Source organism: Patagioenas fasciata, chromosome 1, assembly GCF_037038585.1.
Source record: "Patagioenas fasciata isolate bPatFas1 chromosome 1, bPatFas1.hap1, whole genome shotgun sequence".
Taxonomy (NCBI): domain Eukaryota; kingdom Metazoa; phylum Chordata; class Aves; order Columbiformes; family Columbidae; genus Patagioenas; species Patagioenas fasciata.
Window position 1 is genome coordinate 99,898,816 of NC_092520.1, and position 13,926 is coordinate 99,912,741.

Genomic DNA, 13,926 nt, shown 5'->3' on the forward strand with positions numbered 1-13,926 from the left:
CCCTTAGTGACTGGCTTGTCAAAAAAAATTTGCTAAAGAGCATTGGTACTAAGTCGCCTTGAAGAGCTGTAAATCACAAGCCTGTAGATAGGGAAACTTGCTCCTGTGCAGCCTGTGAGCAGGGACAGACTGTTAATATGGATCGGACTACTCTTAACTAGCCTGAACTTAATGGAACGAGCTCAGAAAATAGTAAGCTCATCTAAATCAAAGGCGAACTTCCCTCTGATGTTAGCAGAGGGAGGATGAGACTCAACAGGCAGATTTTTCCCAGTTGAGGACAGCTGCCTGTTTCCTTCTCTGCAGCACTCAGGTTTTCAGCCCAGGCCCAGCTGCGTCTGCTGAGACCTTGCGCTCCCAGAGCTCTCACAGCTCCCACCTCACCAGGCAGCAGGACGGAGGGGTGGGAGGCAGGGTGCCCAGCCCAGGACCTTTTCCTGCATGGAAGGTGCTGTGGGTAGGAAAGCCAAGCCCTGAGTGGAACGAAGAAACAGTGGGGGCTCTCAGGAAGGCTCTCACCGGCTGGAGAAGGGGGCTGCCCAGTGTGGGAGCAGCATCAGTCACTTCTGTTGCTAAAACCAATCCTGACACAGGCTTTTTCTTCCCTGACTGATCCAAACACTTGCAAAGGGCAGGTTTGCATGCCACCAAATGGGATTTGCAACAAGGAAGTGTGAAGGATAACAGCCCATCCCTCATACCTGACAGAGCCCGCAGGCTTTGTTTGCTGCTTTTACAATTCCCCTGCATTAATCCCCATAATAACACACAATCACCAGGAAAAGCTTGGGAAATAGGAAGCAGGGGGATACATACACTCTTCAGAGGGAAATGTATAAAAGGAAGCAAAGAACATCACAGTGGAAAAACATAGGTAATTTGCTCTTCCATTTTTTGTCAAATGGTGATTAGAAGAGAAAATGATCTTTCCATACCACTCAGAAAAGGAAGAAACATGTTCCACTTCTCTTAAAATAAAACTAAAAAAAAATATAAAAATAAATAAAAAAAAAGACTGATGTTATTTCTCTAACCCAGAGAAGCAAGGTAATCCTCAGGGGTCTGTGGAGGTTTGTAAAGGTGCCTTTGCAGTTATTGTCCCAAACACTGAAGAAAGTTTGTTTCCCAAATGTTTAGGGTGGCACAGATGACTCCTTCAAGATGCTTGTCACTTCCTCAGTATCCCTAGCTATCTAAACCTGCCTCCAGTGTCTCTCACCTGCAGTTTTTGAAAGTTTTTTGTACATGTCCTGCTGATTGTGCAGCTCTCTGAAGCTGCTCCGCCATCTGCCTCAAGATGTCATTGACCCTTCCCAGTGCTGGTGTTGATGTGGCTTGGTCTTGCTGTGCCCTCCAGATGCTGATGCTGGAGGAAACCAAGGCTACCTCTAAACAGATCTTCTGTCTTCTCTGCTCCACCGTAGGCAGCTACAGGTGGCAGTCAGGATGTACAGAATATACTTGTGGAGCATACAGACTTTTATATTCTTTATTTCTGCTCAGGACTAACGTGTTATTGTATTTTAAAATAAAGGATAGCTCAGATGACACAACCACAAGTTTCAGGTCACCTAACAAGTATATTTCTAGTTAATTTATTTTCCTGAGCTTTTCTACGCTGTTATGCTTCTTTTTTGTACACTGAGCATTTTCACCCGGGCCACAATGTTTTTATGTGTTTAGGGTGACCCTATTCTGCATTTTGTTTCAAGGAGAGCACATCTAGGTCCGCTGAGGCAAGTCCAAAGAGCCTACAAATGCATGAGCTGTGGTAACAAGCACAAGAAAACTCAAGCACGTCGCTGAACTCATGTGGCGGTCAGACAGATGCTGGGCGGGAGCTGCCTGGTCAACATGCAGCAATGAATAGGTCAGGACTCCTGCATGCCTGTGTCACCCCTGTGGGCTCTGCCACCACACTTCAGCAAGCCCTGGTGCTCAGTCATGGTCTGCCTTGGGTTTGTAGGCACTGAGGACATGCACCAAGCACAATACAGTCTGATCTAATACAGTCCGTACAAGGAGTCATGCAAGATAGCAGTTGTAAAAGAGGTATATTTGACATCACCTTTTGACAGTCAATTCATGTTCCCCATCTAACACAATATGGTTAAAAACAAACAATCCAGTACAAAATGTAAGTAGCTGCAGCAGAATGTATATTTCATTTTTACATTAAAAACTACTTACCGTGATAAATGATAGCACTGTACAATCCAGAAACCAGTTGCCTATATTATGCATTAAATCAATATTTATTTTAATTCCAAAGAACTGTAGTTTGGAGACTTTTACTAAAATAGACACTGTAAATAGTATCCTGATGGATTACATTTTGCTCACAAGTAACTTTACTTGGACACCTCTGAATTCTGTTTGTCACTTTTTCTTCTCTGAGTTTTTCAGCATGCTGAAAAAATAAATGGTAGAATAAAAATAGAGCTAGCTGTGTATCTGTGTTGAGAATTATCTTCCCTGGCAATAGAGCGCAATTGGTCTCCAATCCTAATTACTGCCTTTTTACTCTCTAACAATAGATCTGAAATTGTGTTTCGAGGATATGGGGCTTTGCTTTACAGAGCCTTTGCTGTGTGAGTCTCTATGTTAAGGGACCGCACTTTTCCCCTCCCCCCGCTTAAACCTTTCCCAATACTAGTAACCTACCACCTAAGCAAATACCATACACATATAGCATGTTGCTATATGCAGAGCATATTGCCTAAGCACGTAACCCAAGCTGAGCCTTTGCCAGTGCTGCTGACGGTGCTGACTCCGCTGGGAGCCAAGGCAGAGCTGAGCAGGGCCAGCTGTAGCCAGAGCCCTGCATGCACAGGAGCTTACACGGGTTCAGAGTGACCCGGCGGCAACAGTACCCCGAGGCCACTTCTCTAGAAGAGACAGAAGCTCAGCATTTGCAAGCCTGATCCTCAAAGACCAATAATAAGGGAATTTTGCTATGTCAGTGACCAGTAAGGTTTTTCCTCTGCTCTTTTCTCACAGAACCAAGAGTGAGGTATCAAAGAAAACACAACATGGGAGTTATCAAAAACGAACATGGACAGTTTTTATTTCTTGAAAATGCATTTATATTTTTGCATCTTTTTCACTGCATAGTTGCCTGTTTTGATGGGTAACATGGCTAAAATATAGCATTCATTGGTATTAGAAATCAGAAACAGCGAATTACTTCTTTGGTGCATCCCCATTTATTTGCAAACTCTTGATTCCTAGAATCCAGAAGGAATCAGGCAAGAGGAGACAATTTCTTTGCCTACAGCTTCAACATTTTTTCAGAAAGCATTTTAACCCCAGAGCAATTGCTCTGATTATTTTCCCAGTCCTGCTACAAGTGGTGTTATGTTTACTGCTTGCTGACACTTTCCTGAAGCTGCCCATGCGGTTTCTCTTACCTATCATACATACAGGGAACATCTTCTACCTTTTCCATAGCTACCCATTTCAGTTTAATCAATCTCTTAAATGAGAGAAGGTGGGTGCACACTTCATTTTCCCTGTAGCTGTATCAGCCAGGTTGATGATAATTTTTAAGACCCAGCACTGTCTTGGGGATACTCAAATCAATGAGCATTGCTTTGTTATCGCTGTTACTGCAATGATCTGCCATCATTCAGCCCAAATGCTTTTGGGAGACCACTTCAGAGGGAATCAGACACTTCCGTATTGTCTACCCAGTCTGTGCTCCCCTCTCTTCTCCAGGGTGACTCCTATACACAGTATAGTACCAACTTCCTCACTGCTCCTTGCTGGAGTCCAAGCCCTAGACTGTTTCACCACAGGGAGCCAGGGCAGAACCAGGGTATCATTTCCTCCCCCAGCACTGGAGGACTCAGGGTCAACCACAACAGCTGCATGGCCAGGACCTTCCAAATGCCTCTGTTGCAGGGAGTGAGTCTGAGACAGATACCTGTGATGGGACTCAGTTTTGCCTTGGGTAGTTTGCAGCAGACCCAGAGCAAGCTCAGCCTTGGTACAAAAAAATTCATCATCTCCAGACTGCCAGCTCCAAACATGAGCATTTCTAAAACTCTTGAGTTGAAAAGATCTCACAGCAAATCTAAAAGAATCAATCTCACCTCAGAAAACAGTTTACTAAAATGTAATGGTGCTTTTAGTATTGACATTAAACTGCTGCCAAAGTTTACTGGGAGGTGCTCAGTAGTGACAAGGCTTTTTCTGCACTTGCATTATTTAAAGGTTAACAGTAGAAGGGCATATTACTTAAGATATAGGACAGCATATATATATGTAAGGTTAATGATTCTTCAAACAACGAGCCCTGAACAGGACTGTGCAGGTGTAGCCTAAGAAACCACATAAACATCAACCAACTGTTTTTACTTTCTTTTTTTCCTTCTTAGTGTAAGCTTCAGCAGCTGGGTCCCATATGAATATGTCATGACAGATGACAGTGACATGAGCAGATGAACCCCACGGCAACCCACTATCCTGTCAAGGAGAGGGCAAAGCAGGGTCCCCTAAATATGCGTAGGCTGTGTCACTGACAGAAATTCACTTTTGTGGTCAAGTGCCTGGAGTCTGTATTCTTCCCCAAGAAGCAGGTTTTAAAGTATTTTTAGACATAAATACTATTAAAGTTTGTCTTCAGTAAGAATCACTGACAAATAAAAGTCAAATATTCTAAAACCTGGTGAAATGTCTCACTTTTTTTGCATCTGGCATTTGAAACAATGCTTAACTAAGCCCTGCTAGCCTTCTTAGCTGTCCCATACAGGGTAAGGTCTAGAGCAGCCCTTTTCGGCCCTTTGAAGGCAACCGCGAGGCTGATGTGGACCCCGGTGAAAATGAGTTTGACATCCCTGCTCTAGAGCACATTAAGCTGCAGAGAGAGAGGAAAAAAGGTTAGTGGAATGATTTGTCATACATGCTTACATTATTGTAACTGGTCTTACACCTGTGTTTTGTCTGGCTCTGGCCATGTGGTTCAAAACACTGAAGATGGAGGCAAATACACAGTTTCTTCCTTTAAGATGAGGCCAGAAATGTTTCTAGCGTCAGTAGGGTGAAAAAGAGTGGCTAATTCATCACCTCCATCAGGAGTTGTATAAACAAACCAGCCACCTTGTGATACTGATAAGTACAACCTGTTGCTCTAAAGCTTGGATCAGTTCCTCTTCTGGCATGCAGTACAGAAAAAGGCAAGGTGGCTGTTACAGAGGTGCATCTGACAGTGCAAAGCAAGGGCCAAATCTTGCTCCCCATGCCTCTGTAGTTGGTTAGATTCACAGTCTGGTTTAAATATTGTCTTTCCTTTTCTGTGTCCCACTTTCAGTTGTATTCTCTGTTAGAAATAGCTTCTCTGTTCTCAAGAGGTGACCAAACACTTTCCATGGCATTTCAAAGGTATGTCAATGATTTCTTATGGCAGGGATTCATATCAAGGGAAGCTGATACGCATACTAGCTAAAATAAACTGTTCTCAATCTAATAAAAGAGAGGATTTAATCACCAAGGCCATAGTTTAAGAATATTTGGAATTTTCAGCCAAAATAGGAATCCAATCCCACTGTATCAAACTTTTCTGATTAAGTTTGATTTCCAGGTTTTAGACACCAGCTCTTGCATAAGGCAGGGAGGGGTTAGCACATTGTTTTCTGACATATTTAGTCATTTCTAAATGATGTTCATTTTCTTTCACATTTATTTCTAAATAACTACAAATACCAAACTTTACAGATGAAATATCTGATGGCATCTCAAGGCTTCTGTTTCTTTGTACCTTGGAAATTTCAGGCACCACAAATCATTCCTCCTGTTCCGGGTGTTGGATCCAAGTAACACTGAATTTAGCCAACAGGAGTGGCTGAGTTTGCAATTAATGCAGGATTAAAAGCCTTCTGCCTTTTGCATTGTTCACCTGAAAACAGAAATTATGCACATGGATTTTCAAGGTAACAGGGGTGTGAGATGAGTGGGATATGCATGTCGTGCGCACACATGATGTGACGAGCAAATGGCTGAGCACTGGATGTGTGTAAGTGGTTAAGCCCTGCTAAGCCCCAAGTGCTCCAGCCCATCTCTGCAGTAGAGGAAAAGACTAAACCTGAAACAGGGCCCTGGGGTACTACACCACATCAACAGCACTTGAGCAGCTCTCCTTACGGATGTCTCCCTCATGTCACCTTCCGCTCTTCTGTGCTCAGCCCCTGCCAAGGGAGCTGCATCTCTGTGCTGGTGTGCACCAGCCCTGACTATGCCACAAGACTGAGGCAAGAGCGAGGAGCTCCTTCTGAGGGCTGTCTCCACAGGGGTACAAGCTGCTAGGCTTTTAGCCCTCTGGGAACCCAGCCCTGATTTTGCTCCCTTAGTCTCTGCCCCCAGCATTTTGGGCACCTGTGCCACGGTGAGCTCGGCTGGCAGGGGCAGAGGGGATGCAGCTCAGCTGCAGCAGTAGAGTTATGTGAGACAGGGTAGAAGAGGAGGGAAAGCCTAGAGCAGAGATGTTCAGGGGAGAGAGCTGCCCAGGCTTTGTCAGCATGTAGTTCCTCTGTTTCTCCCAGCTCAGATCCATTCTGGCTACAGAGCCAGTTTTCTTACATCTCACTCCCCCTTGGAGCTTATCAGTCCTGCAGACCCACAGAGCACATCACAGACAAGCCCCCACCTACATTTCAATATCTTTACCACTCCTCCTGATGCTGCCCCTCCTTATTATCCTATACATATCCCCTTTCTGTTTATGTGCTCCCCTGCCACCTTTATTTTTTTCTTGGTGCCCATATATATCAACTCACGTTGCTATTTCCAGTGATTCTGTATAAATGAGTAGTGAAAGAGCTGATCAATGAGTCAGAAAACAGAAGAAAAGGGTTAGTCTGCACTCTAGGAACAACAGAGTATAGATTAAATCCAGGACACTGTCTGGAAAAGGAGACAGAGAAGGGGAGTCAGATAAAGAGATCATACAGAAAGAGGGGTGATATGTGAAGACTTAGGGCTTTGCAAGACACTATGGGAGGAACAGACATGAAAATACATGAGCTACCCATGCCATCTGTCAGAGTTTGCACAGAAATCCCACCAAATAAAAAATATTGTTAAAAATCCATTAAAGTTGCTTATGGCAAATTCCCACCAACAAAAATATCAGAAAGCCATGAAGTCCTTATCCAAGCCTTCGCTCATGTTTTGAAGCCCTTAACTACAGCTTCACCTTCAGCACATCACCCCCCCAACTTCTAGAACCCACACGTTTCCTCCTTTCCTTCCCACTCAAAACCTCCGACCTGAACCCTGTGCACAGACCTCTCCTGCCAAGAAAACAAAATGCAACACTGTACTTCCTCGTTGCACCACCGAACTCACACGATGGCACAGGGAGCAGGTGAGAACTTCGCAAAACCATGAACTCTCCTATAATCAATTCCTTCTTACAAGAAAACTAATGATTGGCATCAACCATGACCCCCTGACATAGAACCCTTCTACCAGCTGCTAAAATCATATACCCTGAGCTTCAGCTGCTTCACAAGACACCCTGATCCACACAATTCCTCCTCTTGCAATCCGCACTGCAGGGTTTGAGCTTATGGTTATACAGCTTGTGTGGGGATGGAGGGAGGAGGCATGTGGGTTGTGGGTGGTGAATGCGGCTGACATCAAGTGGAGAAGGTGAAATCATACTCACAGATAGTGAGAGCTGGCTGAGAACTACACTGGACGTTTCATTGATTATTTATATGGCTCTGGTACAACCTTGTACAGGTGAGACACTTTTCTGAGTAAATTCAGAGAGAAGGTAAGGAGTGACTGTGAAAACATAACAAAATTATATTTTGCTGTCATTCTTTCCGAATTGTTGTACTGTTAGCATGTTATGGTCACAACTATTGGCTTCACTAAGTTTTTCCCCCTCCCATTTCTCTCCACATCTTGGTGTGATTATGAGTGCTATTTTTGCCATTACACTGTGCACAGGCCACTGTGCACTGTGCATATGGCCATAGCACCTCACAAAGCTCCAGGCTGCTGCAGGATTGAGTAGGAGAAGCAGATGGCCTGAGAGTGCAGTTGCTGATTAAACAACAGAAATGAACTGTACTTAGTAAAGGTACCAAAGCAAATTATTCTAAAATGGGTAAACACGTTGTGCAGAAGCAGTAGAAAATGTCTTAAAGTGCACCCTCTGGTCACAGTTTTCACCATCCTTCAACACTACTGCACCTCGTCTGCATGTCTTAGCATTTTTATCCATTTCTGGCCAACCAAAATTAAGCTAGGAATTTTTTTTAAGTAGCTGCCGATTGTAAGTACACTCGCTTTTGCATACAGGGTGTAACTGAGTGCTCCAGGAATGAAGACTTCCATAATCAGTGCCTATTTCTAAAAGCATCTCCCAGAAGACACATATCCAGGGCACCAAACTTTTTTTTCAGATTACTTACAACACAGGGAGAGAGCAAAAGCACCATTTTTCTCCTGATGTCAATATCTGTAATGAGCATTGCTATTCCAGTGGTACCACAGCTCAAACTGTGCATGACCCCTGACGACTTGGTGCCAGTTGATGTGATACAGGCATGAGCAATACCTGTCTTACACCCACTGGGAGCTGCCTTGCAGCCTAACCTAGCCTGACTGCGCCTTCACCTCCCTTCCCCCTGCCCCAAACTCCCCACACCATGGTCCCACTCTTCCTCAGAGCTGCAGGATGCCTTTCCTGTCTGAGTAGCTGGCAACTACAGGAGCTCTACACCCTCCATACAACTCTTCCTTCTCCCAGCGGCATGCCCAAGCAGAAAGGATCCCCAGGGGACTCAGTGTCTGTGTCTCCCAGGAAGCGAATGAATGAAAGAAGGGGGGGAGATTGATTGGGTAAGCAGTCCTATATCTTGGCGAAAGGCAGGGTAGGAAGAGAAACCAGGGTCCGTCTTGCAATATACCTTGGGTTTAATGTAGCCCAGTTACAGGGCTTAATCGCTTTGGTGAGATCACATCAGCTAGGAGACAATGAAATTGCTAAGTACCTCTTCTTCCACCCATGCCATTCTGTGACTGGGGAGATTATGATCCTCTTTGCACTACTGTAAAAGAATCAAATATTTTATTATATATGACTATTCAGTAGGGTACATTCTGAAATCACTAACAGCAACTAGAGAGGTAAAGAGCAGAGCTCATTTAAACAGAAAGGAGCAAAAGCCACTGCTTGAAGTCTGGCAGCCTTGCTCTTTGCAGGGCCGGCTGGCTGGGTGTTCTCCTCTGGCAGCCAGATCAATGGTTCCAGCCAGATGCTACATTCAGGGAAGTGCTTCCCAGCAAATCACAAGGCTTCGAGAGAATCTCTTTGCTCATCAAATACTTGGCTTTTCTACCAAGGTTTCCCCAAAAGATACCAGTTGTGATTATACTGGCTACTCAGTCCAGCTTAGCTCATTGAACAGAAAACATAAGTTTAAAAAACTTTAAGGTAACCCCAGACATGAACTTAGTGCACAGGTTAGAAATTACCCTGTGTAAGAGCTGACTTGAGAGAGAACTGACGTGAATCTTCCCAGTGACCAGCACGCTGATTTCTGCAGTAAGAGAGTTTGGATCAACCCAAGAAATTCTGCATCTGCTAAATGTCACTTACGAGGTGTCAAGTATTGTCAGAGCACCATTGATGTTACCGAGGCTAGACCCTTATGTACAGCACACGAAGCGTTGCTCATTTTGGGGCATTTGTTTGACTGGGTCCCCAAATTGTACCAGGGACCATACATAATGGCAAAAGAGAAGTAGACCATACAAGAGCATTTGAATCAGGTGTTTGGTATGGTTGCTGGTGCAGAGGCCACCGACAGATAAAGTAAACTAAATCAGTAACATAGTATAACATAAAGCCACAGAACACGACATAAAGTAATAAAATGAAATCGCTTGCGTGCTGCGGCGGGTTTCCCATCCGGCAGGAAAACATTTCTCCAACAGGAGGAGCTCTTTGCTTTGGTGAGACGTTGTCAAAGGCGTGGCCACAGTTTTACTCCAAGCTCCCTCCTCCTCCTCTCCCTCCCCCTTTTTATACGAGAGCGGCGGCTTAATTGATTTGATAACAAAATAAACAGCAGCCCAGGGCTGCCCGCGGGATACGGCAGAGAAAGCCAAAGGATGCTCGTCGTGCGGCCCCATCGCGACTTTCCCTTGACGCCACTCTCCGGGTCCGGGGGGTGCGAGGTGCGGAATGCCCCTGTGCATCCCGGTACTCCCCTTTCCCGCGCCTGGCACACCGCGGGGGCACAACTTGCGCCTGGTTCCGCAGCTCTCCCGGCGGGCTTCACCGTGCGGAGCCGGGAGCAAGGCTTTCCCTGCCTTTCCCCCGGAGGGAGAAACGGAGGATGCCGTGCTGAGGCGGGATCGGAATCAAGTCCTGTGGTTCCTGCGCGGAGCGAAGGGTCAGAGCCTGGGATTTCCCCTAGTACTACGTGCTGGTGATGGTTTCGGCTGCTTGGAAACTTGGAGGGAGAGCAATAATGGGCAGCACTGTCCACACATTTTATTAGCCTGTGGGGACCAAGATGGGGGGGTTGGAGGTCCTCCCTGAGTTTGCAGGGTAGCGCTTGTCTTTGGGGCGGTCGCTGCTGTCACCTTAAACGCCCTAGAGGATCCCAAACTCACGGCGGGGAGAAGCTGCCTCGTCCGCGCGAGTTGACCGCTATGTCCCGATCCCTCTAAACACGGCGGCTGCGGAGGTCCCAGGCGGCCTCGCATCCCCCACCTAATTTCCCACTCATGCAACAACACCCCCCACGCCGCCACCCCAAGAGATAGCAACTTGGTAGCACAGTTTAAACTGCTTGCCATTAAGCCACTTCGCCGTATTTCTGGGAACTAACGCACGAGCACATTAGGGAAGGAGCACGCTTAAAGGTTGCCGCGGAGGGAAACCGCCGTGGGGGTTGAGTTTGCCCGCGGGGGATGTTGTGAGAGGGAAAAGTGGTTCCCGAGCAGCCGCAGCAGCGGAGGAAAAGCCGCGAAGTAACTGCGCTAAGCTGTACTCGGTGACACTCGTCCCCTCCCGTGGGGACTGGCTGCGACCCTCGCCTCCCGTGGGTACCGCGGGCTGTGCTCGCCCTCCCGGGAGAGTCCCCACGCTGGGCCTCGGCAGCCATCCCTCCCCCCACCCTCCGTATCCCTTGGGCAACCGCAGCGCAGCTTGGAGCCCGGTGATCTTGGTCGGGGGGTGGTGGGATCCCTCGCGGCTGTCCACGCGTGTGCGTGCCGCCAGAGTGGGGAGTCAGAGGGCAAGACAGCGGGCAAGGCATCAATTTGCTCTCTCCTGCACGGGTTAACGGAGTCACGAGCAGCAGCAGCGCGGAGTTCCCAGTGCCTTGTCCGCAGTTTCAGCTTGTTTTTCTTCCCGACTGTTTTTTAAAGACTCGATTACTTCTCACTGTGGGTTGGTGTTTTTTTGGTTGGTTGGTTGGTCGGTTGGGTTTTTTTCTGATTTTGTCTGCTCTGCGCTGCAATGGGGATTTTGAGCTGTAGAACCCGAAACCAGGAACCGTGACTAATTTAGGGGTGTATTTCTTCAGCGCATTCATTTTAAGACTGTGAACCGGAGAGAGGTGGGAGCAGACAGCTAGAGCTCTCCTTGAAGTTTTATACACCCTGAGCCACGGTAAAGTCCGGTCAGTGTGGGGGGCTGGGCGGCGCGGAGAGGCACACGCAGCAAATAAGAAGCAGACTGCCGTATGATCTAGAACGATGATGAGGTTTATTATTTGAACACTGATGAATTCACGGAACATGAGAGCTGCAATTGACATTCTTAAAAACAATTAAATCGGTGGGGAGTACTGCTGGAAAATCGATACGTCCCAATGTAATATGGTTTGACTATAAACAGATTCCTCCTGTAGTAACAAACCACGAAGTGAGTGTCAAGTACAGCGATTCCCCGGCTGAAAATAAGTCTTCAGCGCCCCAAAACGCATCCTCCCTCCCTCTCGGCAATGCTTCCCGGCTCCCGCGGCGCGTCCTGGTGAGCCGGGGCGACGGTACCGAATACCCTTGTGAAATTCCCCAGCAGCGTTCATAACCCTGAAGGGAGGTCGAGGAAGGTATTTAAATAGCTCCCCGAATAAGTAGCGAGCGTCTTTGGTCTAGGACGAAAATAAACTGGGAGTTAAGCTTTAAATATCCAGGCTTGATTTAAGAGCAACATGCGCTCGGCTGAGTAGCTCTCGGGGTGGGTGCCGGGGGGTTGCGCGGGGAAGGGGAAGGGGAAAGGGAAACGTGAAGGGAAGGCATGGAAAGGGGAAACAGAGAAGAAAGGAAAGGGAAAGACGCCCGGGGTCCCCGGGCCCCGGTCGGGCCGTGCCGTCCGCGCTGCTCGCCGCTGAGCGCGGCGAGGAAGTTTCCTGCGCCCGGAGGCGGTGGCCCGGTCGGAGACGGGGGGGGATAGCGGACCCCCACCGCCGCGGCCCCGCAGTGCGCGGCCGTTTCCAACAGGGGGCGAGGGAAGGCCGGCTGCCGCCCGCCGCCGCGCTGGGAGGCCCCGCTGGAGCGGGGTCGGCGAGGGGGCCGGGAGGGAGCTCACCTCCACGCTCTCCCCTCACCCCGCTCCGCCTGCGGCTGACGCTGGGGAGAGGCCTGCTCTTCTTTCCCGGCGGCTGCGGGGAGCAAAAGGGGAAACCGGCGCCCGGCAAACCGTGGGGACGTTTGCGGGGCTGGCTTTTATTTCGGCTTTTGCTGGCGAACGGAGCGCTGCGCCCGAGGCCGCCGAGCCCCGCTGTGCCCGCGGCTTGGCACAGAAAGGCAGCGCCGACTGCCAGCGCCGTGCCGCCCTCCGAGAGCTGCGATCGTGCGGTTTGCAAAGCAGCGGCTGCACGCCGGGGGCCCTCGCCTGCGGGCGGGGGCCGGGAGCCCGGGCGGCGGCCAACCCCCCCCCCGATGACTCCTGGCAGGGCCCAGAGGCCGCCGCCGTGCGCCGGGCGGGGGCGGAAAGCGCTCGCTTCCCGCGGAGCTGCCGCTCTCCGCCGGCTGCGAGGGAAACAAGATCCCGCTGCCGTGCGCTGCACGGGAGCCTGTTCCTGGCAGTCTGCGGCTTCCCGGTGCCTTCACGGAAGAGGATACAAGTTGAATATTGTTTGCACGGCCGGGACAAAATATCCAAAGCCGACGGAGGGGGTGGGGGGGAGGGATTGTGTTCGTCCGCTCGTGATGAATAATCCGGGCCGGCCTCCCGGCTGTGGCGGCCAAATCGCTCTCAGATCTGCCAAGAGATCAGCCGCTACCTCTGCCCGCGCCTCGGGCGCCGTTGGCCTTTCCCTGGCTGGCTCTGGCAGCACGCACATCGCAGCCGCCGAGCGCACGGCGCTTCCTCCGCCGGGGCCACCCGCCCACGGGTCGGAGCGCAGCCGCAGCATTAGTCTGGGACGGGGAGATGGGGCGAGGTGGGGGAATAAAGCGTATCAGCGAAGCGAGAGCGGGGCGGAGGTGTCCCCGGGACGGGGGATGCCCGGTCGCCTGTGGAGTCCTCGCCGCTGCCCCGCGACCCTCGTGCTCCGCTCCCCGTGGTGCCCCCTGCCCCATGCTGCGCGGCGCAGTACCGGCTGACCCTTCCTACTGCTGCCCGCTTGGCTGTCTGCTGGGAGCAAACACAAGCTGTTCCCGACCAGGCCCGCGCAGCTGGCCCGGCAGTGGTGGCGTTAGCGCTGCCAAAGGGGCCGCAGGGAAGGTCCTCGGGTTTCCCACAAGCGAACATACGCGGAGATTCGGGAGGGGGAGGCATGTACGAGTGGCGACGTGCTCGGGGAACAGCCGAGGACGGCATGCGGCTCTGTGTGTGGAAGTCTGCGGCGACGAGTGCCTGCGAGACGATGCGCGTGGGGGATCGGGAGCGTGCTGCGAGGGAGGCAGCGCGCGTGTGCCTGCGTGGGAAACCCTGAGCGTGTGCGATCGCGG